General features: G+C 31.6%; 1 protein-coding gene across 1 annotated transcript in view; it reads right to left on the bottom strand.

Moving 5' to 3' along the window:
- The window catches only part of LOC140441931 (uncharacterized), a 293,137-nt gene that overhangs the window by 70,914 nt on the left and 194,451 nt on the right, over positions 1-27,772 (bottom strand). The window lies entirely within an intron of this gene.

Raw genomic sequence — 27,772 nt, 5'->3', positions numbered from 1 at the left:
CCCAGGTAGGTAAGAATATACAATAACACGAGTTTAGTTTATAGGGAGAGGTACAAAAAGAGGCGATAGAAAAATAACAGCTATTTGTAAATCCCGAATGTATAATACTCTGTCGACGGTGTGTGACACCAATAGCCACTAACGGAGGGTTAAGTTAATGCGTAAATGGGAATCTAAATCTAAATTAGAGTGTAAATACCATAGAAATCTGTTATTTATTTCCTATTTTTCATCATATAAGTTCAAAGAACACTTTTAAATATTTTATATAAAAATAGTTTGGAAATCAATATATCTTATTCTTGAAATACACCATTTGTGTGTTTCCAAAGAAAAAATGTATTTTCCTAGCCTTTTTGTTTCATTCTGTATAAGAAATAAATTTCAAATAATTTATCAAACAAGTATTTTATAAAGTCGCGTTTCTAAAACTATTCTGAAAACACACAACTGTTTCGATTTTTAATTCCTGATTATTTCATTCTTTGCGCTAACTTTCGAGCTGCAAAATTTTGTTTTATTTAAAAATAATGTGAGTGTATTGCGGGAACCTGCATAGCTACGTACACTTAAACTCCCTGAAATGTATCTGACAAAGCAATTCCTACTCTTAGTTTAACAATGCAAGAACGTCTAACTTCACTGCTTTGTTAATTGCAAGACTAAGTTGAAAACATTTAGAAAATTATACCCCAGGAGTCTGTATGTTCTGGATTGTTTCGACAATTATAATGATAAGAGCAGAAATAACGACATATTTTAAAAACTACTTCGTAACTAAGGTAAATCAGGATTTTGTGAAACTGAATAATAATTTTAATATAAATATAATGTATATACTTGACGAATTGGGATTATGAAACTTTTATTAAACTAGGAAATTAGGAAATGTAGTAATTAATTAATTGCTACTAGTAATACATTATATGGACGTTAATACATAATATGGACGTTACTACTAAAATATTAGAAACATTAAAAACACTACAGAAAATAAAAAAAATTGTACAATACCAGTATAATTCTAAAGTAAAAATAACGAATCTTACATAGTCAATGAGTTTTTTCTTAGAATAAAAATGAAGCTTTTATTACTATTACTAAAGCCAATTAATCTTTGTCCCATAGTGCCCTACCATCAATTTTTCTAAGTGTTTTCATCTCAGCTGGTTCTAACATCCTTTTTGTTTTCTCTGTGTCAGATCGTGTTTCTGTCGCGTATGTCATTATTGGTCTGATGATAAAAGTATCAGGTTGATTAACGTAGTAAAATGTTTATGCAGATCTGATTTAAAACAACCAATTCATCAAAACACGATGACGCCAGATTATTTAGGATTTCATATAAATATATAAAGGTTATTATTGAGAAAAGTCATTGATACTAAAAGGTAATCAAGTCGTTGTTTAAGAGATAAGCAATCTAAAGTACTCAGTATAGTTAAAATCAGTGTTTTGTTTAAATTCTTCATTTGGCGGAATTTTTATCGACGTTTATAAAATCAAAGTATTTACTTCATTGTGAAGTTGCGGAAATCTGCTTATTCAGCTGTTGATTTACCTGGTGTGTCTTTATTTTGCTTTGTAAACACATTTTGACATAATGTCAGGACATTAAATAATTCCGCTATTAAATAGATCCAAACACTCTCAGAAACTGTCAAATAACTCGGGTATTGGACACTTAAGTGTATAACTTCTTCTAAATAAACACGGTTTGACATATTTTTAGAAGACATTATGTCCATACAAACCAAACAAGCATATGCGGTTGCTAGTACTCTTTCTATTAATAGAATAAATAATTGTTAATAATAATATCGTTCTGAAATAAAAAGAATATAACAATTTGAGTATTTCACATCTTTCGGTATATAATCGACTTTCGCTCAACCGCTCAATCGACACGTTATTTTGTGAAATTTTATGTACTAGATCTAATGTATTATCTTTACCAATACAAGCAAAAATATAGTAATGTATTGCTACAATGTAAAGTGACCAACAAGGAATCATATTTTTTTACGCGCCGGCAATGATCGAATTTAAAATTTATGAAAATTCATTATGGACGCGTGATGTTGGATGACTAATTTCATTTTTTGTTTTCAGAAGATACGAGTTATTTAAAAAAAAATTATATTGTAAATTTTAATGGTAAAGTCTAAAAAAAATGTAAAATGGATCTTACTCGAGTCGTCAGAGCTAAAAATGCCACTCAATTTCTAAAAATCATACGAACAAGAGTTGAATTTTGCAGAGAATATTTATTTTCCGACCCCAAAAAGGATGGAAAAAAGTTTGCCACTTTTACCTATGGGCTTCCGCCTAAAACCCCCTTCATAGGGGGGTAAAAAAGCAAAAAAAGTCGATAGCTGTACAAAAAAATTTTTTAAATAAAAAATGTAGTTTTTTTTTAAATAAAAAAGTTAATTTTAAAAAAAAATTTATTGTTACTTTTTATGTATAATAAACCGTTCTCTCAGAAAAAACGCTTGAAGCGACCGTCGATTTTGAATTTCAGTTACGTGCGCGAAATCAATGTTCAATAAAATTTATATTAGCTCAACAGTAAAAATTCGATATCTTTTGATACAGATGTCCTATCGACAAAACTGAGGACGCTTTTTAAAGGTAAAGAGTTTATCCTTCGTATGCAATTATTATATTTTGCTGTGTTTTGCGCGATTTTTGCCATTTTTTATGATTTTCATGAGATCAATACAATCTCTCCCTTATATTGACTGCCCACTACAAAGTTTTGATGACTAGTGCCTAACCTTCAAAACCTATAGCATGAAATTTGATTTTGAGTTTTGGCAATAAATGTGACGCATTTGAAATATGCTTAAAAAACGCTGAATTTAAACTTTCACATGACAAACAATCTAAAATGTTTAAAACTTTTCTTTTTTATGTAAACTGGTACGTTTTTCAAAAGAACCAAATTTTTGCTATAAACTACTCCAAAAACCATTTTCTTTAAGGCATATTCCATGACTTGCGATTGTTTGAAATGTAAAACAATAAATTTTGCATTTTTTATTCATATTTCAAATGCCTTAGATTTGTTGCCATAACTCAAAATTGAAATTTCATGTCATAGGTTTTAAAGAATAATCTCTAAAAATGGAAATTTTACTATGACTCAATGAAAGTGATCAATTTTATTAATCGCAAGAGAATCTTAAAAAATTGCAAATATCGTGCCACGTTTATTTATTTAACATCTTTATAAAATTTGAGTTTATTTACGGCAAAATACAAAATCTGTAACGAAATATTTTGCCCACCACATAGGGTATTATTATGGGGGTTGAAAATTGTTACAGAAGTTACCGGGGTAGAGATAGGGAAAGCAAAATAAACGATACTTATGCGAACGGCTCTCAGGGTTTATTTGAAGTAGCTGGATCGTGGATGGAATGGAATTAAACAAATGGGTATGTACGGGTAAATGGGCTTACATGAATCTTCCAGATAAATGCACAAAGCACAACAAAAAGGACCTCTAGCTATTTAAAATGGACGCCGCTTTGAGGGCATCTCTTGCTGGATTAAAGAAAAGAGCTCATCTTTCCTAAAAAACACAAAAGAGAGGTTAGGAGACTTTTCTGATAGGAAATAAACAAATTGGTTTAGAGAAATTAAATACTTATTGTTGTCTTAACACAAACAGTTACAAAAATAAATGGCACAAAATACTATATAGATAGTTACAGAGATTTATACCCAATAAAAAACAAAGAAAACTTACATGCCATTATCCGTTTACAAACGCTGTTTACAAGTGGGAGACGCTACAAAACTTACAAATGTTACTGGGCTATAAACTGTGGCAGAAGCAAATTACTACAAATTAAGAAATATCTTTAAAATAAAACTATTCATAAAGATTAACCTTTTTCCAAAAACAAAACAAACTAGTGTAAAAAAAATAAAACTTAGCTAGCTGTCATATGTCAATATTTAAAACTGGACAAATAAAATGACAGCTAACCATGCCCTAACACATAATATTTTAATTATTACAATTTTTTTTAATTATGGAAGCAAATTATTATAAAAACATCTATTTTTACTTTGAAAGTTCAAACAAAAAAAAGTTACCTGGATTTCACTAAATAACTTTAAATTTCTGAGGTTGGGAACTGGAATTTAAACTCCCTGCCACACGAACAAATTCTCCACTGGGAAAAGTATTCTGAAACGGCTTCTTAATTAGGATGAATACAAATCCGAGGTTGAAAGTTGGGGTACTGGAACACACCTTTGACTCGGCTTTTAAAAACAAGAATATGTAAAACTGGACACAGTGGCAACATGTGGTTATCTTTCAAAATTGTGGCAGGGACACAAATCTCTTAGGTACTTAGAAAAATAGAAATAGTGATTACTCTTCCAAATTTGACACATTACATAAAGTATATTTCACTATTTTCAACAAATTTTGTCGGTTTCTTTACCGACTAACTAAAACGTCTGCTTCAATAGCCCATCATCTTCAACCTAAACAGAGTATATACCCAAGGTTAGTAGATGTTAAGTAGGTTGTCTCGTAACTATGTGGGCGAAGCGAGGGAAAGGCAGAATGCTTACGTCACTCATACGACAAAGTCAAATTTGACAGTTGATGGACAGTTGTCTGCACGTCTGAGTTTAAGTTCACGTTTGTTGTTGTCTCTATAGTATCATTAGTTCGTTTATTTGTTTAATTATTGTTTAGTTTTTATTTTTAAGTATAGGTATAAGAACAATATTATTTATAGAGACTTATTATTTAGTTATTTGTGTATATAAACACTTGTGAAGTGTGTTTTCGTAGCCGTGATATCAAGGTTTGTCTAACAATTATATGTAGTTTTGTACGCTATAATAATGATATATTTTTTAGATGAGATAAGTATATATAGCTTGAAGATTTGTGCTTGAAGGACTAATCATTTTTTGTATTTTAATCTAATAATAAATTATTTATATTACTTATTTGTTTTATTTTGCCTACTACTAGATATGATAAGAATGCTGCAAATTCCAGAAAAAACATAATAAGTAAGTTCCTACATATTTAGTATTTTTGTTTTTGAACTTTTTCTACTGTTTTTTTGGGCTTTTGTGCGAAATAAACTGTTATCTCCATTTAAAACACACAATATTATCAATATAATCAATTCTATTTTTTGTCATCAGACTATTGATTTAAAAAAAAATTGATATAATTACTAACATAGGAACCACTTAACATCCCCATACCCAATATCTAAGTTTTTGAACCTTTTATTAGCATTGAAGCTTATGGCAATTTTAAAAGTGTCGTATGGGTGACGTATTCCCGCCTTTAAAAAGCGAGCATTTGATTGGTCTATAGTTACGAGACAACCTGCTTAACATCTACTTAACTTGGTATATACCCCCCTAGTAAGGTAACGCCCATATAAAAGTTTTGGGAGAGAGTTTCTAGAGTCAAATACGAGCGGGCCGAAACTAATTACATTTTGGCGGCATATTTAAAACTTAAGTTCTGAATTTTAGGCGGCAAAATTCAAAAAGTATGCTTTTAATATATATATATATATATATATATATATATATATATATATATATATAATGCAAAAAATATATTCTCTCTGTCCAAAAATACAGTATACACTTACACATTTTTATATATAAATGTATAACATAATATCTGATACAGAGAGCGTATATATTATGGTATAGGACAGTTTTTATTTCATATTTTATGAATATATCTGTTTTTCATTACATTATCAAACCAAAGTCCCAAAAACAACAAAACAAAACACATCGTGACACTTGTTTATTTGTATAATTTTCTTTCGTAAAGTATTGGCTACAAATATCCTCATCCTCCTCATTTCTTGAGCCCTTGTTAAGGTGTGGGTGGAGACACTCTAAATATTGTCAGCTTGCTGTCTCCATTGGCTGTAATTCTGTACCAGATGAACAACTTCATGAAGGGATTTTTCCACCAATCTTCATTTAATCTTCCCATCGTGTTGGAGATCTTTCTTTTGATATACAAATATAGATACCTCTATATTCATAACTAATGGTTTGTTGTAAGTAAGTTATGGTGATGTAATGTCAGTAAGTTAAATACTCTGCCTTAAAGTACCATCTGTATATAATAAAATTGTAACTATTGTTAAGAAGTAGAAGATCCATGAAAATCTAAAATAATGAAATAAATATTATTAAAATTAAGAATGTATGACTTTTTTATAAAATAAGGCCAATTTTAGGAATGCAATTATAAGAGTTAAGAGTTTTTTTTATAAAATAAGGCAACTTTTAGGAATGCAATGATAAGAGTTAAGAGTTTTAATGATTTTAAAATATATATAGTATAAAAAAAAATAAAACTTTATTCATCCTTGCAGATTATTTACATAATATAGGACATGTCAAAGTAAAAAGAAACGTTAAAGACTACCTATACAATATAAACTTACACATAAATATAGAAACAACATACAACATATCTAAGACATAAATTCCGAGACACTATAAAAACATGACTCGATGAGATAAGTCTTCAATTTATTCTTAAATGCCCTATCTGCCATCATCTGCTTCACTTTTTAATTTGGATGGGAGCTGATTAAAAAACCTTACGCCGCTATAATCAGGGTTTTTTTCAAACATAGAAGTGTAATGTTTAGGAGTCCTAAAGAAATCTTTTTTTTCTGGAACGATAATTGTGTACATCTGAATTTGATTTCAATCTATTAATATTAGCTTTTGTATACAGAATACTTCTGTATATAAAAATTGAGGGAACAGTGAGTATTTGATATTTTCTAAAATGCTCTCTACACGTATGTCTATATGGTAAATTAAAAAACAAGCGAATTATGCGCTTTTCGGTTATAAAAACTTTCGAGACATTTGTTGCACTGCCCCATAGAACAATATTATATGACAAATGTGAATAGATGATAGCGTAATAAACATTAAGTATCTGTTCCGTTGTAAATAAGTATTTGAGTTGCAAAAGAGCATAGTAGGATCCAGAATTAATTTTTGAACATACATGATTAATATGTACCTCCCAGCTCATATTACTGTTTAGATGTAGTCCTAAAAACTTTGTAGTGTCAGATAAAGTGATAAAATCATTGTCGACTTTGACAGAGAAATTTTCCTCTATTGGAGTTTTTATATAAAATTGCATACATACTGTTTTATTTTACTCGAATTTACTATTAAGGAGTTTTTTTTCGCACCAAGACGTAAACTCATGGGCTAAGGTATTGAGTTTTAACCTCAATTCCTCAGCATTTTCTGCAGATGCCACCAAAGTCGTGTCATCAGCATACAAAAAAATATTTTCCGTACTCATATATTTAGGCATATCATTGATATAACAAAGAAATAACAAAGGACCCAGTATTGATCCTTGTGGAACGCCAAGATCAACGTCATACAAATCTGATTGATAATGACCGACTTTGACATATATCTGTCGATATTCTAGATAGGATTGTAACCATTTTGAAAAATTACCTCGAAATCCAAGTCCGTTTAGTTTACAAATTGCTACATTTAAATTTATAGAGTCAAAAGCTATAGTTAAATCAAAAAAGAGGGCTCCAACAAATTTCTTTTGATCTAATGAACTATAAATGCACTTAAAAAATGTTGTTGATGCACTCTCGGTTGATTTACCTGGAAGAAACCCATTTTGATATGAACTTATTATGTTATATTGACTAAGAAATGACAACATCCTTTTATGAATGCATTTTTCAATAACCTTACACAAGACAGTTGGTACGGTAATTGGTCTATAATTTTTTAACATAGTTTTGTTTCCTTTTTTAAATATTGGGGAAACGATACCAATTTTCAAATCAGTGGGAAAAATACCCATCTCTACAGATTTATTTATTAAATCAGTTAACGGTTAAATAATGTACACGCTCATATGTTTAACTAGCTTTGTGGAAATGCAATCAATACCCACTGAATTTACATTTTTTAAGGATGAAATAGCTTCGGCAACATCGCTATAGTCAATAGGATAGAAGAAGAATGTTTGGTCAACATTTAAGGTCGTATGGTTTTTAAATTGTGAATTTCCATATTTGGCATTTAATGCATTTTTCTGAAAATGATAAAAAGAATACACCGAAAGCATTTGCTATCTCTTTTTTATCGTTTATGAAACTTCCTAAGTGTTCGATTTTTTCTGTGTTTTTATACTGTCCTTTTTTCCAGTTTTAATATTAACTGTTTTCCAAATAAATTTTTGCTTTTGATGGTTATTTTTGTTGTGAAAAGTATTCTGGAAACAATGCTTTTTTGCTTCTTGAATTTTATCAGTATACTTCTTTTTGTCTTCTTTACTATTATTTACTTTATATAAATATAACACTAATGTTGGTTAATATTTAAAGGTAATTTAAGTACAAAAACAAAATGACCAAAAAAGTATCGAGTTTGTATTTACTAACAAAAGTTTGGTATAATTAGGTGCTGTTCTTACCTGGTGCTTGTAAAAATAAACTCCTAATCCTCAGAATGTTTAATAGCCATTTGTCCAACTTTAACTTTCACCCATCTACAAAAAATATTCTTTTGATTGGAAATACTGTACCATTTTGGTAATGTACCTTATAACGCCATTTGCAACTTGCTTGCAAAGGCGTGGATTACAATGTTGCCACTAACAGCACTAACAAATTTTTTTTGGTGGATACTCATAATTCTTTAGAAATAGGTTGTTGTAAATTTAAGTGGTGATTTTAGTAGAATTTGCTACATTATTTTTTTTTATAAACGTATAGTATAATCATTATTTGAGTAAATTTGCAAAACTAGTGAAACCATGGCAACAGCACTTACATCAACGTCCTAAGTCTTTTGCTATGTCATAGCCCCCACCTAACGTGACTAGTAGCGCCGTAGCCTTTAAGAACGGATGGGCCCATGCAAATCACTCTCCCCACACGTCCTATTTCACTTGCGTACTATTGGGTATGTATTGTGAACCTAAAACTAAAATTCATTCGACAATCCAAACAATCCAAAATTTGACATCAAACAACCCAAACTTCTTCTTAAATATATATTGCAAAACGACCTTGAATCAAACAACTTTGAAAATTGTAGACACGTATTATATGGATTATTTAACTTCGTAGCCGAATTCTTTCTTGAGGGGTGTGGGATATGTACACAAAGACACCAAAATTTTGAAAACTGCAGTCTTTAACTTTAAAACGCATCTTGAGTTTTGTCGATAGGACACTTGGATCAAAAGATATCGATTTTTTACCATAGAGATGATACAAAATTTTATTGAACATTGATTTCGCGCACGTAACCGACATTCAAAATCGACGGTCACTTCAAGCGTTGTTTCTCAGAGAACGATTCGATCAAGCGACAACAAACGTTTTTTAACTCTAAGATTTTTTTCTATGACGTACAGATTCTTGGTAAGTAAATTTTTTTGCGTTTTAGCCCCCTATGAGGGGGGTTTTAGTTAGAAGCTCGAGGTTAAAAGTGGTTACCTTTTTTGTATATCTTTTGGAGCCCTAAAATTAATATTCTTGGCAAAATTCAGCTTGCTCTTATGATTTTTCGGGGTCAACTCTCTGACGACTGGACTATTGTTAATTAATTGACATTAGTTAGTTATTGTATAGTTATTATTATATATTAGTTAGTTATTATAGTTAGTGTTTATTAATATTTTTAATAATGCTTTAATTTAATTTAATAAACATTTTAAAACGTCTTTTTTCCGTTTCCAATTTTAAAGCATTTGTATTATTTTTTTGCAATGTATTCTTTTAAAAGTTTTTAATAATTTAATCCGTAATATAATAATTCATATATACGTCAAAATTTTTAGCAATGGTACTCTAAACCTCAAAAAATGAAACTGTATAAAATAATAAAATTACAACATAAAACCGGTACGTACATTTCATTTTAAATTTATTTCACACAATACAAAAACATAATACTGCACAGATTTAAAACATTCATGCAAATTCTTTTATGGTAATACCTTAGGAACTATAATTCCATCTTAATTGAATTCTATTAATTAAGAAGTGCTCTTAATCTGTATAAAATCAAATTGCATGGATACGCTGTTGGCCAACTGCCATTCTCGTTTTAGATCCCTGCTTAAAAGCCTTGATAAATTGGTTAGTTGGCACATCGGACTAGGATTCAGATAGAAATTGTTTTTACTTACATTTCCTTTTTATGGCGGTCTCTGCTTATTATCTCTTTGTGCCATTTTAATTGTTCCAATGTATATAAAGTTAGTTGTTTTAATAGAATAGTTATTCCTTAATTATATAAATGGGTGTAGCAATTACCTAATTATTTTGAGGTAATATTTTTGTGAATTACAATGATATGTTGATACCTATTTGTACGGTATATCTGCAAAAATAAATATAAAAAACAGTTGTTTTCTTAGCTGTTAATAATTTTTTTGTTTTGTTTTTGTTGTTTTGTTTTTGTTAGCTGTTTTTCTTTAATTATCCTTTTAATTGACGCTCATATGTGGTACATACGATCACCTACAGTTCCAGCATTTATTTGTAAGTTTGTGGGTATGGAGGTCTTGCTTTTATCTATTTGTCTATTTTAATAATGTTATTCTGTTTTTAAATTTGGTCGCCTGAGTTCATTGTATTCAAGAAGTTATCACATATGTAGTATATGATACCTACATATGCGTGACCTTTTATGTAACTTTTTTATGTTGTAATGTAAATATAGCAAGGAAATAAAGAAGGAAAAATTAAAGGGTAATTAGCCTAGAAAGGAGTAATAATTATTTAAGTAATTATTACATATTCCAAATTAATTAAAGAACAAATAAATTCATAGCTAGTAAGTAACATAGTTAATGTATATATTTTTACATTAAACAAAGATTGAAATCTCGACCCAGTTTAAATATATTACACGAGTCTCAAATATCAGGTCACCATGATTGCTTAAAAGAAAAAAAATCACGTTTAAAACACATAGACCTCCGCTGAAAAATAACACGGGGGCTCAGTCAGCAAAAAAAAACAATAACTCGACCTTGGTACTACGACTGAAAATTGAGAATACGGGCTCATAAAAAACCGAACAAGCGGACCAGCGAGGACTAATGGGAAGGTGGCACTCGAGAGCGCCCCACGCAAGAAGTACGGGAGATCGGACGATACGCAGCCAGTGAGCGCGCTATTTAACTCGACGGGATAGTGTGACGTAGAAGTGCCGGTATTTGGAGATTCGAAAGTTCGCGATAGCACGCCGTGCTTCAACTGACGGATCTCGAATCTCTGTTGGACTGGAGGCGTATTCATTAGCTAGAGCCTAAATACGCGAAGGTAACTAAGATCTATATACTAACCCAAGGTATATCTAATAATACGGAATTGTCCGCTCTTTAATTCATTGCTTTGTCTCTTCTCGTCTCCCTTTGCGCCTGATCGAAACATTATTGGTCATAACTGATATTTTGTAGTATACAGTCTATTTAATACATTGTAAACTCGAAATTTGTTTTTTTGTTCTTCCCGGCCGTTACAGATAGAGACTAGAAGAGATACACATTTTCGCTTATGCAGTGCTCCGGCTTCTAATGTAAGCCCATAGCCTCTCACTCTTTGCAGGACCTGAGACCGAGAAGTCCTTAATCCCTTTCCTCCCAAAATCTACCTACCCTCTTGTAAATCCGCGAGGGCGAAACCAGTCAGTCCAGGCTAGTGTAACCAGTAAGCCTTGCCTCGCTCGCAGGGATAAGTATCCCCTAAGACTTGTAGATGCATTGATAAGGATATTGAGACAGGCGTCTTCTACAATGGTGACAGCAATTATTAGACTGTGTAAATTTAACTTATTTCACAAGTTTCGTTAATATTTGTCTGTTTTAAATGCTAAAAACAACATTATATTTGTCTGAAGATTCGAAACATTTCTAAAAGAACAAATGTACAGGGCTTTGATGACTGATAAAGCACAGACATTACAATTTGTTACTTGGATGCGAGACCGGTCCTACGAGACCGGCACATATTTATATATGCATAGTTGCACAGTCAATCGATGGTTAGTATCGTTTGTATTTCAATAGCAGGTGTGTTTACGTTCGTGTTTTACTAGTCTAAAAATGTCATCTTGCGTCAAAAAGATTTTGTTTTTAGCTTAACTAGTTGATACAAACAAAATCAAAACTATAGAGTGTACCGAACCGAGTACTTTGGTTGAAAATAAAAAATATAACGAAGATAACCCAAGTATTGTAAATGCGTGACAAAGTCCAACTGATTCAAGAAACCATGTGCTTGCACAGTTGACAAGTAGTGACAGAGAAAATGAACGGCACGATCCTTTTGATTCGGATGATTCTGTAATCGAGAAAAAATATGTTCTTTCTTTAAATAAATCGTGGAGTGATGTAAGTTCAAGTAATTTGAGCAGTATCTGAAAATGGTGATAAAAACGAATGGCATGATATAGATGAGAGTGACAATGAAGGAGGTGATTAAGTGTAATTACGAATAACATAAGACGAGACATGTTCCTTTTACTGATGCAATGCATTTATTTTTGTAATAATGAGCAAGGTAATAAAGATAATCGGCTCTATAAGTAAGGTGAAGTTTTAAAAGTATTGAACAAAAATTTTCAAGCTGTATTAACTCCAGGATAGATTTTGGTAGTCGATAAAAGTATAGTACCTTATCAAGGAGGACTGCAAATAAAGCAATATCTGCCAAATAAAATACACCCATATGGAATTATATAAATAAAATTATATAAATTATGTACAGTGGATACTAACTACATTAGAAGGAGATTGGTACTTGAGTTATTTAAACTCTTAAACCGTCAGTACCTGGAAAGATGCTATCATAAATTAAGAGAGACATATTCAAGCAAACAGACCAATAATATTATGACAGAATTAACAAGTTGTTATAATGAATGTCCTGGACAACCGGGGATTTGTTTATCTTGTTTAATAGCATTTATAAAAAATAATTTATTTTTCTGAAACTTTCTTGTTGAAGTTATACTTCTATACGCGCGCTCCACGTTGGAAATTTGTATGGGAGTGAATCTGTGAAATCACTACATATGTAAGATAATTAGTAAGAGAAAGACAGAAGATATATTTTCTCTCTCTTCCTCTCTCGAATATAAAAATGTTCCTTTTGCATATATGATTTAATATTATATATATTATATAAATATATATATATATATACATATATTATTATACATATAATAAAATATGTATTAATATTATTATTTATGTGATATGTTTTGTATTATTTATTTATTGCTTATAATTATATTAGACTTTTGTATTTCAAAATAATAATCTCAATAAATCACTTTATGATCCAGAACTGTCAATTTTGAAATACGTTTGTGTGATTCCCTGTCGGGGAGGACTTTTTTATTAATATTATTACATTATTGTCATTTTTAAATACTTATGGATATTGCGTTTTAATTTGTATTGTATTATTATATGGAATTATGTTGCACCGGATTGTAGTGTATTTTTTTATGTATATTATTGTCATTTTTAAATACCTATGAATATTGAAGTTTAATTTGTATTGTATTATTATATTATTAACAAAATAAACAATGAATTTTACTGCAGAGTATGTGTAAAAAAATTTTTGTTGTAGCGTTGTATACTTCACATTTTTATTAATTTATATTTAAATAATTATTTTATTTAAATATCTTTATATCATCATCATCAGTGGTGCTACAGCTCTAGTTGAGCCTTGACTTTCCCCAGTCTATTTCGCCAGTCGTTTCTGTTCATCGCCAACCGTTGCCAATTTGCCGCGCCGATTTTCCTTGCGTCCTCGTCCACACCGTCCCTCCATCTCAGTCGTGGTCTGCCTCTACTCCTATTTCCCACTGGGACCGATAATAGAGTTCGTCTGGGTGGGTAATTTTCATTTGCTCTAGACACATGTCCAGCCCATCTAAGCCTACCTATTTTTATGAAGGATATTACATCTCTACTATTTACTATTTTTTTATACTTCTCGTACAATTCGAAATTATATCGCCTTCTCCAAAAACCATTCTCACAGAATGCGCCCATTATTCTTCTTAGTATCTTCCTTTCGAAGACGAGCAGAAGATTTGCGTCTGTTTTGGAGATGGTCCATGTTTCTGACCCATATGTCAGCACTGGTAGGATGAGTGTTCTATATAATATTAGTTTGGTTTTCTGGCTTAAATTTCTGTTTTTTAGCTGCTTGCTTAGTCCAAAATAACATTTGTTTGCTAGCAGTACCCTCCGTTTTACTTCTTCAGATGTGTCATTATCGTTTGTTATGAGAGAACCCAAATATGTAAACTTATTTACTACCTCAAAATTATATTTTTGTGCGGCTGTCAAGAAGGTGGAAGTCATCTCTTTAAGTCCTCGTGTAGTACGTGCGATCAAATCCAGATCGTCAGCGTAAGCCATAATCTGCGTTGATTTATTAAAGATTGTTCCCCTATTTCTTTATATATTTATATATTAATTCCCTCATCTTCAGTTTCGATCTTACTATTTTTTCTTGAAAAAGTAGTTGGCGCCCTCTTTCTCTTTCTGTCTCGTAGAATAAATATTCACCCTCTTTCTTTTTTTCCTTTCTCTTTCTTTCCGGTAGAATAAATATTCGCCCTCTCTCTTTCTGTCCGCTAGTAAACATTCTGTTCTATGTTCACAGAAGAGCTAATTCTATCATAGGCATACGTCCTATGACATCTGTGGCTAACTTTATTTCAGTCCCTTCCTTCTTTCTGTCAATCACCTTTCATGGTGGGATTATTTTTTGTCAGTAATCGAAATTTATAAAAGAAGGTAGGAATTATTATAAGCTTCATTTTATGGTCTGTAGAATTCTCCTGGGCTTCTTGGCTTTATGGAATATTTCTAAAACACTTTATTGGAGAATCTATGGAATATTTACTGAATATGATATGGAATAACTGCAGCTGTCAGGAGGACCTAACTACCTAATTGGGAGGCCACACATATTTAGTAGCAAGCAGCCATCGATGCCACAAGTATCGTTCAAATTTATTTAATGTAAAGTATTAGGCAGGGTTGTTTTAACTTTTTAAATATTATGTTTTTTGTATTAAATAAACATGATTAGGTAAATAATTGTTTTATTTGCTACCAGCTAAGGGTTCAATATTTAATTCATAGTTTAAGACAAGACGAATTCACACTAGAGAGACCGAGCTAGGCAAAGGATAGACGATAAGCTGCCATGGTTGATTGATGTATTATTTTTATAATAGTATTTCAATTCTCTTTGGGAGTTTTATCGTTACAAAGTCTTCTATCATTTGATCTTTTAATCTAATTCTGTAAAAAATAGTAGGCTGTCTTGACACTTTAAAACAGTCTGAATAGGAAACCTGATCAAAAAACGAATGACAATGGTAAGTTTTTAAATGGTTTTACTTTTAATAATTGATCTTAAAACTGGTATTATTTATATTATAGAACTGTAAAAAAAATTACGTCAATACCGGTCCTCGACGGTCGTTAACGCATCCTGTTCGTGCCAAACTACCGGTCCCGAGGGACCGATAACGCACAGTTCCGTGGTTTACATGTTTTGAAAATGCAGTCTACCTCTTAAATTCGATAATCCAGAAGATGTCGAAGAACTGATAAATATGATTATAGGTAGTGGTTAGAGTGATAAAGAAAGTTTTACAGTGAAAGTTAAGAAATTACAGTGACATCGATAAACATTGATAAACTAAAAAATGGTTAGTCGTAAATAATAAAGAATGTATTTTATTTTTATTAACTTAATTCAAATTAAATGCAGAATTAGCCTAGTTAATTTATTTAATCTTTTAAATTTGCAAAGTAGCTGCTTATAAAACAGAAGAATTGATATATAAAATAAAAAAAAATACAAAAAATATATAAAAAAAGGTTTATTCAAACATTCATCAGTACCGTTGAAAGCTGTAGAAAGTTTCTTTCAACATTTTCACTGCGTAAAAAGAATTTTTGTATTGTTTTCTCATCCATGTAAATTTTTAACTCTTTAAAAAGCCTCTGAAATATCTTAAAACCTCTCTAATTATTACCAGGGAAGTTGTTTATTAAAGAGAAGTTAAAAAGTTACTAAAACTTTTCTTAATTGGACGAAGTGAGGTGAAAAATTATCTAAATAAATAACCCTGTCTACAGAAAAGTAGCAGAGATGTTTCTTAACTTTTTAAAATTATAAGGAAGTTTATTGGGAAAAAAATGTTGTAACAACATTTTTACTTAGAAGGAAAACATTAGTATTAAATGCAAAACAAAAAAAAACTGATATCGGAACTTTTAATAATTTTTTGGCTTATAAACAATATAGGGTGAGTTAACAAGTATTTGACCAATTAAGGAAATTTTCATAATTAAACTCATATAAGTCCTTTTACTTTTTATTTTCTACACAAAACAAAAAATGCTAAAATGTTCACTTATAATGTGAGATCGTGAAAAAGCGTTAAAACTAAACCTAAAATATTTTTTTTTTAATAAAAAGAATACTATACAGTGATGAGTGTCTTACCACGCGGCTTTTTATCGTAAAACTAGAAAACACAGTTACCTTGTGAAATAAAAAGAGATAAAACTCGTAGAGGTGGGAAATAATCGGTAGAAACCTATAATTTACGTTACCACTATCGATAGTCTCACACCTTTAGACCTTAGCTTCGAGCTAAATCACCTCGGTCATAATTATTATGTGTAACGTATGTGTGATGTATTTCCATTTTTTAATTTCGCATAAAGTAAAAACTGATTGACCACAATAAAGCAAAAATGTGAATAAAATAATTTAATTAATAGTAATTATTTAATCTAAAGTTTTAAATTATTAACCAAGAATAATTCCTACTATGATTTGAGGAGTTTCATACACTCTTGTCGCGGAATAATCACAATCATTGGATTAGTGGTAAGAATTCGACACAGACGTCGCAGACGATTAGAGTTCAAAACCCACATGTGGTTTTCTTTTTTTTGTTTTTAATAATTTAAAATTATGCAGAGATCGTTTTGCTTTGAATCGCTAAACGTTTATGTCAGTCGTTACTAGTATTAGAAGCATTTAAAGTTAAACATAAATATCTTATTGAAAGAAAAGTATCGTCGTACTTTCAAAAATAAAGTAAAAATTCTTCAAAATTAAAAGAACGTTTAAAGAATGTTTAAATAAATAAAAATTCTACAAAAATAAAAAAAAATATTGTAAATAAACGTATTTACAATATGTTTAAATAAGCCTTCATTAGCAGCAGAACAATAACCCAAACTGTCACTAAAGAAATATAAAAGTTTGATGGATCAGAGTTCAAGTCACGATGTTCTCATGCAGGCGCTGAGGGTTAAAATTTCACATGAAGGTTTTACTTTTTTAAAAATTTGAAATTATGCAGATATTATATCGTTTTGCTTTAAATCACTAAATATTTATTTCAGTCTTTATTAGAAGTGTTTATAGTAAAACATGAAAATCTTATTGAAAAAACAATGTCGTACTTTCGAAAATAAAGTAAAAATTCGTCAAACATAAAAAAACGTTCTAAATAAATGAACTTCCAAAAATATTTAAATAGGTAAAAATTCTATAAAAATAAAAAAAAATTATTCTAGTAAAATGTATTTACAATAAATGTTCGAATAAGCCTCCATTAGCAGCAGAACAATAACCCAATCTATTATAAAAGTTTCGTCTAACATTAGTTAATGTTTCTGGACTAATACCTCTCATTGAATCAGAGATCTTTTCTCTTAATTCTTGGAGAGAATTAGGCCTATCGCCTTCAATTTCATATAGCTTGGAATTTATATATCCCCACATAAAAAAATCACAAGCTGCAAGATCAGTTGATCTTGTTGCAGGCCAAAAAATATCTCTGTGGCCACTAATCAATTGATTAGGAAAAGTCGCACTGATATATCTACTGACGATGCGAGTTATATGCGGGACAACCATCGTGTTGAAACCATATGGAATCTAAAGGTATTGGTAAATTACGAAGGGCTGGGACAATTTGATTTTGCAAAAGTTCAGTCAACATACCGTCTATAAAAAATGGACCAATGACATGATTCCCTATTATGCCTCCCCAAAGATTTACTTTTCGAGGACGCTGGGTACGAGCGACATAAATCTGACGAGGATTTCCTCGAGACCAATACCGAGCATTAATTGAATTGTGACGGCCCTGCAATGAAAACGTACATTCATCGGTGAACAAAACGTTCTCTAAAAAATGTTCATCTTGACGTGACATTTCCATTGCAGTTTGACAAAATTCTAAACGTCTATATTTATCTCCAGGGAATTATTCGTTGGATTTATGAAGTTTATAGGGACGGTATCCATCTTTTTTCAAAATTTTATCTACTTTAAATCTTGAAATTCCATATTGTTCTCCGAGACTAAATTTTGATTGGGTAGGATTTTGCTCAATACTTGCACAAATCAAAGTGTCCCTTAGTTCCAAATCTCGATTTATCTCCCTTCTACGAACTCCTCTTCGGCTTCATTGACGTTCCCAAAACAACGAAAAAGGTGGCACTTGCAATCTTGCCCTACCTCAGTAGGTTTCCTGTAATTCTTCTCAGTACTCTCATCTCTGCCATTTTCAGTAGCCTTTGCATTGTGGTTGTGTCGGGTCTTATTTCTGAGGCATATGTCGTTATTTTTCTTACACTGGCTTTATAAATACTTGACTTCATTTCAGTGTCAATGTATCTGTTTGGCCATGTAGTGTTATTAAGGCATCCTGCCAGTCTATTTGCTTTTTGTACTTGATCTCTCACTTCTTTGTCCAGGTCTTCATAGCCAAACAGTGTAATTTCCAGGTATTTTATTTCCATTACTTGTTTAATACTGATGTCGTCAATTTCTATTTTACATTTAGTTTTTTCTTTGCTGATTACTATTGTTTTAGTTTTCTGAGATGAGATTGTCATACTAAATTCTTTTGCTCTTATGTTAAATCTGTGGACCAGTCATCCTGGGCTATCAATATTGCGTCTTCTGCGTAACAGAGTATTTTGATTTCTTTGTTTCCCATTCTGTATCCTCTTTCTTTGTTAACGGTTTTGATGATTTCATCCATAATCAAATTAAAGAGCATGAGGCTTAATGGATCCCTTTGTCTTATTCCGCTGCCTATTTCTATAGGTTCTGTAAGTTGTCCATCTATTCTGACTTCCATGTTCTTATTTTGGTAGATGTTATCGATAGTTTTTATAATATTTCTCTATTATACAGAAGATGGATTATCTTTGAGTCTCACTCTGTCAAACGCTTTCGTTAGATCAATCGGACACGAAAATGCTGGTCTACTATACTCTAGTGATTTCTCAGTAATTTGCTTTATAACGAATATTACATCTGTACTTGATCTTCCACTACGAAAACCCTGTTGTTTATCTGCTAAATTTATCCTCTGATTTATTAGCACTTGTAAAATTTTAGTTGTAAGTTATAGCGTAATATTTGTAATTGTTCTGGCCGTTTTTTATCTCCTTTTTTGAATAGTAGAATTAATTCGCTCGTTCTCCATTCTTCCGATATTTTATTGTGTTTTATAATTGAGGAGGTGTCAATCAAAATCAATCATGTCCATAAAAATCAAAAAATGAGTTAGCAGCTGTTTCATAATATAAAGAGTGAAACCTATTCTATGGTGTTTTCGGTTTCGGTTAAAAAAAATCATGTCCTGTTTAAAATGAATACACAATATTAGGTTCCCAAATCAAATGAAATCATGTCCACAGTTGGTTTCAATCATACCACCACATGTCCATTCAGCTAATAGGAGGATTTGGTCACGTGATTTGACCATGTCAACACATTGTCTGTGTTTTCCCTCTAGGTAATGTCGATAGCGAGTATTGAGTTTGTATTGCACTGTGGTTTAATTTTAATATTATTATAGTAGTTTTTATTAAATAAAATTGAAATTTTCCATGGATGAAAAAAACTTAGTGAGAGTGGGCGATGCCAATGAAGGATCTCGTAAAAATAAAAAGACTGTGGATAAAAAAACTAGAGCCAAGCTTAAGCGATACAGTACTCCAGTGGGATGTCGTGTGTTTATTCCATGTAAACACATGAACAAAGGTATGAAATGTGCATTAGTTAGGCCTGTAGATGCTATTTTTGTTCGAAATATTCTCTACAAAATACCCGACAAAAACACGCAAGATAACACCATTGCCAGTTGGATAAATCAACGTAACATAAAGCGGCGAAGGCCTAGGCCTACCTCTGAAAAATCAAAAGCTAAAAGTTTTAGTGTACAATATTCTATACTTTTATCAACCGGTAAAGTTATACCTGTGTGTAGGAAACTTTTCATGCATATTACCATGGTGAAGGGAACAAGATTGACTAATATTTCTAAAAAGGTGAAAGAGGGAAAGGCTGTTAAGGATCAGAGGGGTGGCGATAGGAAGAGTCACAAATCTGCTGCGAACAAGGAATCAGTCCGCCTTTTTTGAGAAATTTAAGAGGAAAAGAAAGTCACTATAATCGAAAAAAATCGAAAAGGATTTATCTTGGTGCAGACTTAAACATTAAGAAGTTGTGGCTAATATACAATGATTCTGTACTTGATAATCTTAAAGTTAAGAAATCTATGTTTAGGGGAGTTTTCAATGAATTAAATATCGAATTTTTATCACCAGCTTCTGACGTTTGCAGTACATGCAATTAAATAGATCTTCAGCTGAAAATTGAGAAGGCTAAAGCTGTGAAAGACTTGGTAGTGTTCAACCAATTTATGATGGAGAAAAGAATACACAGAATAAGAGCTAATGCTTTTTATGGGCTCTTAAAGGAAAACAAAGAAAATGAGGTTACTTTCTGTTTTGATCTCCAGTAAATTCAAGCACTTCCCAAAACTCCTATTCAAGACGCGTTCTACAAAAGACAATTAAGTTTTTACTCTTTTTGCATTGTAGCATCAAACGCACAAAACCCCATATTTTACGTATGGACTGAAGAACTTGCAGGAAGGGGTGCGACCGAAGTTTCATCTGCACTTATAAATTTCTTGAACTCCGCTAATTTTTCAAATGTATCAAGACTGAATCTGTTCTGTGATGGGTGTGCCGGTCAAAACAAAAACAATGCCGTTGTTCACACATTAGTGTATTACTTAGGATCAGTGCAAAATGCTTTAGAGGAGATTGTTTTAACATACCCTGTTCGCGGGCATAGCTTCCTCCCCGCTGATCGGGTGTTCGGAAGGGTTGAAAAGTTACTCAGGAAGCAGCCTACCATTGCAACAAAGGAAGAGTACTACAATGTATATAGTTCTGTTGGAAAAGTACGGAAACTTGGAGAGGATTGGGGATTGATTGATGCTAAAAGTTTGGCTACACGATTTAAAAACATGAAAATGATATCTGAAAAGAAGAGGATTTTTGTGAATAAAGAGAAAGCTGTCAACCGCAATGGACAAAAACTTACTGTTATCAAAGTGAAATCGGCACAGAATTTTAGGTTTGAAAGTGATTTTAAAACCTACAACAAGCCTCAAAAAAAAGGCTGGCATTCTGCAAGGTCGTTCTCAACTCCTGTAGAGTCACTTCCACTGAGCAATATAGTGAAAGCAGCTAAGAAGAAGGACGTGGAGACGTTACTTGTGAAAATGTATGGTGATGACTGGCAGAAAAATCACTTTTTATCTTGGTATAAGACCATAATAGTGGAAGTCCAGGACAACGAAATTGATGCTGACGAAGTGGACGAATCCTGTGATTGTCTAGAACCTGACATTGGACTACACATTTAAACATTTATATTTTGTGGAAAGTGTCGTTGGTAAATGTTAGCCATTTTTCAAGATATTTTTTGTAACAATACAATAGATATTTTAAGTAGTCTAAGAGTTTTTTTATCAACCCCTTCTATCAACGTTCATAAAGTCCAATCAAATAAGAACATGTCCTTTTTTTAAAATGTATTTACAGGTATACCTTCAGATTTGAAATATTTACTAAGAGTCAGTTAATTTCAATAAATAAAATGATATATGCTAATTTATCCGATTTTTCATGTAAGGTTATTTACTAATACGTTTTTTGCGATTTCCCTAAAACTTCTTAAGATGGACATGATTGATTTTGATTGACACCTCCTCAATTTTATTAATTAATCCTGTTAATTGTTCTCTCAGTGCTGCTCCACAATATTTCAGTAACTCGTTTCCACGTGGTGTTTTGTTGCCACAGATACCTATATGTTTTCGTTTGAATTTTGCACAATACCAATTTATGATCGCTAGTAGTACTGAAAAAAAACGAGTTAAAGTATCAAAAAGCGTTCTTTTATTTTAAGCAGTGTCTGTTTTGTTCGATCCATAGTTTGGATATTATTTTTTTTATTACTGCAGTTTATTACATTATTAGTTTAAACTCGGCAATAAATATTTGAACAAAAGTACTTCAAAAATTTTCATTGCGTTTATAACGGCCAACAAAAGAAATTAAAATTTTAAAAACCGTTTAAATTTTAAAGCTGCATCCGGATTTTACGTGACATACATCAGCAAAATATCCAGAATTTCACACAAAGGGCTATGCAAATATCATAAAAAGCAATAGTGTTGATTATTAATGAAATTATACTATTCTAAAAGGGAGAAAGTCCTTTTGTATACTTTTCCGCATTAATAAGTGAAGCTATTCGGTGCGGATTCCGAATGCTTTTATTTATTTGGTTCATCTGACTCCAAAACTGTCATCAATTTCTATTCAGACTGCGCGGTGGTTTGAATATGAACAAGTCGTTAACGGTTGCGAAAACAACTTGTGGTTATGCATAACGAATAATGATCGTCTGAAAAAGTAACCGTTTCGTTGGTATTGTAACGATATATTTTGCTAACCACACGGGGCATTAATACAAGGGGTAGAAAATTGGCGGAAGAAACTACTGGGGGTGGAGAAGGGCAAGCAAAATAATCGAAACATATGTGAACGGCACTCAGGTTTTGGTAGGAGAGCTGGGGTCGTGGATAAGTAAAAGACAAGGGGGTTTTAATTGGGACAACTACAGAAAAATAAAATAAAGAGTCATAAATCTCTTGGGACAAACAAAATGAAAATAAACCGGAAACACCTCAAGAAATTTAATATAGGGCGCCACTTGAGGTGCCTAATTATACCTATTACAACCAGCTAGTTGTAACTGGAGATATAATTATTAAACATAAAAAACATATCTTTTTCAAATAAAACTCAAAAAGAAAGGGTTTGTTAAAAAAAATAAACAAAATGTTGAAAAACAAAATTTAACATTTATTTTTGTGTCACCACAAACAGTTACAAAATATAGAGAATACAAGAATGCTTAAAAAAGACAATACCTCAATACAAAAATACAAAAAAGACTTACATGTGTCATCTGTTTACAATTTCCAGGAGTTGGAGATACTACAAAACTTACAATTGTTAATGGGCGACAATTTGTAGCAGAAATAAATTATTACAAATCAAAAAAATATCCATTTAAGTGAAACTATGCATAGTGATTAACCTTCTTTAAAAAACAAAAACAAAATGTCAAATATGATTAGGTATTTACCAAATGTCAAAAATAGTGCTAACTGTCATATGGTAATACTAAATCTTAAAACTGAGAACAATTAAAATGACAGCAAGCTAGGCCCCGCCCTAACATCTACAATTTTAGTTTTTACAATTTCTTAAACTTTTATGAAAGCAATTATTATTAGAAAATGTTTATTTTTCCTTTAAAAGTTCAACCAAAAAAAATTTGCCGGCTTCTTCAAACCACACACACCGACGTCTGCTCTCAATGACCAATCTTTTCAATCTCATTTTAACTTCACATACAACTGCTACTATACTCTAAATTTTCACATGAAAAAAGGCGAAAAACACAAAACATTACGAATTTGAAGGAAAATTCGGACTCCAATAAAACTAAACACGCCTTTAACAGCGGCCAGCCTTACCGAGAGTGACGAAATTATCTAAAAAAATTACTCACATCAGTTAGAATAAACAAACCACTTTGGGTATAAACAAAACACAACGGAAATTAAGACGTAGATTAATTTGAAAACGCAATATCGGGCGGTTTGAACAAAGAAATATCGAAGAATTTGCGCCTGTGACATAAATAAACAATAAAAAGATTTATTGTCGACGGCGGCGACCTAAAAAGAACGAAAAAGATTATATTGGCTTTAAATTGAAGGATACGAACTAAGAAACATTAAAAAAATTCTTCGTTATTATAATGCATATATAAGGAGATTTCAATTAACACATACGAGGGGATTTCAAAATAAAATGCTACAGTATTAGTTTATTATACTTGTTTTAAGGAAGCAATTAAAAAAATTACTTAAGTTAAAAGTTTTTGGAAAAGTATCAGAAAATAATGGTTATTTTATGACATCTATTGAGATTAAATCCACGTAGCTTTAGATTGATGTTCTTTGTGTTATCTGGCTCTGTTAAACACTTCTACTACCAATTCTCTAAGTTCTCATCATCATCATTTTGGCTTTACAACTCTGTGTGGATCCTAGCCTCCTCAAGAATTTCTTTCCAATCGTCCCTATTTATTTATATATTTCTCATGTCTTCATCGATGTTATCAAGAAACCTTGTTCCGGGTCTTTCTATTCTTCTCTGACCAATGACTCTATCAAGGAACGTTTTTCTAGCTGGGTTATTTTGTTCCATCCGCATTACATGCTCTATCCACCTAAGACGTCCCATCTTAATAGGTTTTACGATATCTGGTTCCAGTTATATTCTATAAAGTTCGAAATTGTATCGTCTTCTCCACCCTTCATTATCATTCACTGTATTTCTCGATATAATTGTGGATATAAGGGGGAGATTGAGCCCAAAATAGCATCTGTTGGCCGTGCAAATGCTTCAGTGTTAAGGAGCGCTCCCAGATATCCAAATTAATTCGTTCACTGCTTTGACGACGTCGTTTTCTATAACAAGTGATCGTAGGATTTGTGATTGCTTGCTTATTTTCATATACTTCGTTTTGTTGGTGTTTATTAATAAACCCATTTTTGTAGCTAATTCTTTTAATGCTACATAATGTCTCTCATACAGCATTTTCCGTTCTACCAACAATATTGATATTATCAGCATAGGCAAGCATTTGCATTGATTTATTACACAGTGAGGAAACCACTTATGGAATAAAATTGTTTGTGTCCTTATTATAAAAAATAATAATAAACTCTGGGACACGTTAACTTTTAAATTTAAATGTGCGCTTTTTAAACATAAATTTAAATGTACAGGGTGATCCACGCAAGTCTGGCATAGTCCATAATCCTTATTTTTGATTAAACACTCTGTATATTTTTATGTTTTTAAAAGATTCTTAACAACCTGATTTCAACGAACTATATCATGTAGGCTGTATAATGAATAATACAAGGTGAAATTTTGAGATTAATAATTTATCACGTGTTATGGTATTATTTTAAATTAGCTAAATACACTTCTACTCTAAGTGTCAGTCTATTGGGGAAAATTTCTGTTTTGGGGTTTTAAGGTTTTGTCATGAATTATCAAAAACTGTCTAAATAGTCTGCTAATTAAACTAAATCGGTAAATAATGCGGATTGTTATCAATCAGTTGTTGGTGTGTTGACATTTTACACTAAAATAATAAATTCCTAATTAAAAGCTAATTTCTTGCAGAAATAAAAATGAAATATTTAACTGAGACCCACCGAATTGAGATTTTAATGATGATCGGTTACGGGAAGAATTGTAGAAGTCAAATTGAAGAAACAAACTTATTAATTCAGAGGTCTCCTCAGTTGTCTAATATTGCACAAGGTACTGTGTCTAAAATTTATGCACAATTCAGAGAACTTGGACATGTCAAAACATTAATAAGAAGATAGAACTTTATTGAAGATAAGGTAAAAGTGGATATTTTGTTAAGCGTCGCAGATAATCCAACGTCAAGTTCACGTCAAATTGCACGTTAAAATAATGTGTGTCACACAACTGTCCTAAGGTGTCACCATGAAGAAAAACTTCATCCATATAAATTGATTTTTGTGCCGGAACTAACAGAAGACGATCCAGATGAAGCATAGAATAGACATAGACAAAACTGTAGATATTGGTCGGCGGAGAATCCTCATTGGAAGAGTGACACATACTTAGTATCCTCAAAAGTGGGCAGGTGGGCAGGGAATGTTTGGGCAGGTATTATAGATCATATTATTGGTCCTATATTTCTAGATGGTAATTTGACAGCGGAAAAATATTTAAGCATGCTAAGAGATGATATTCTTCCTCAATTGACTAACTTATATCCCAATCCAATAGATCCGATTCTACCGCATGAAACTGCCTGGTTCCAGTAGGACGGTGCAACATCCCATTATACTTTAATGGTAATTACTTGATTGAAATCTTCTTCAATCAATGGATTGGACGAAGGGGTACTATTAAGTGGCCAGCTAGGTCGCCAGATCTTACGCCTTTGGATTTTTTCTGTGGGGTTATCTCAAGAACAATGTATATGCAACACAACCAACTAGCATTGAATATCTGAAAGAAAGGATAGCTACAAAAATACGGAATATTTCACCTAAAACTTTAAACAAAGTTTGAGACGAGTTTTATAGGAGACTGTGTTATTGCCAACAACAAGGTGGAGAATATTTTGAGCATTTATTTTAATGTAATCAAATCAATTACCTCGGGTATTCTATAAATTAATTGTCTTGAAGAAAATTATACTTAATTTAAAAATTTCACCTTGTATTATTCATAATAGACCCTACATAATATAGTTCGTTGAGATCAGGTTGTTAAGGATTAAAAACATAAAAATGTAGAGGGTGTTTCATTTAAAAAACAGATTATGGACTATGCCAGACTTGCGTGGATCACCCTGTATATTCAAATTTATGTTTAAAAAGCGCACTTTTAAATTTAAAAGTTAAGGTATCTCAACGTTTTTTATTATTTTCTAAAATAAGGACACAAACAATTTTATTCCATAAGTGGTTTCCACACTCTATATTAAACCAATGGTTGTGATTTGTGACATACGTATTAATTTGCCAATAGCTAGATTGAGCAGTATACAGGAGAGAGGATCTCTGGCGCAGCCCGTAATTTATTTTAGAAGATTTAGACAGGTTCAGAAGGTTTCCCCTGAATTCGTACTCTACATTAAACTTTTTCAAGAGTTATTTTTGTTAAATATATCAACTGATTTAGTATTTCTAGCTTATTCATTGCTTTGAACATTTCTCTTCTATTCACAGAATCGTAGGCTGCTTTGTAGCATATAAATATGTGATGAGTGTTAGTGCCATATTCCAGTGTTTTTTCTAAAATTTATTACAATGCAATCTGATGAATTGTCGATTTACAACCTCTGAAACCAGCTTGATATTTCTCTACTATCCGGTCTGCATATAGTGCCATACGGTGACACAGTACTGTGGAAAATATTTTATACGCTGCATTTGGACGCGTAATTTCTCTGTGGTTAGAACATTTAAAGATATCTCCTTTTTTAAGAATCGTGCAAAATCTTCCAATATTCCAAGGATTGGGGAAGGATTTCTGTGTCTATATTCTTTATATAGTTCAGCTGGGAGATCATCTCTTCCGGGTGATTTATTTCTGGCTAGTTTTCGATTGCATCTTTAACTTCAAAAATCG

Source organism: Diabrotica undecimpunctata, chromosome 1, assembly GCF_040954645.1.
Source record: "Diabrotica undecimpunctata isolate CICGRU chromosome 1, icDiaUnde3, whole genome shotgun sequence".
In the NCBI taxonomy this organism is placed as follows: Eukaryota; Metazoa; Arthropoda; class Insecta; order Coleoptera; family Chrysomelidae; genus Diabrotica; species Diabrotica undecimpunctata.
This window is presented reverse-complemented; position numbering and strand designations above follow the sequence as displayed.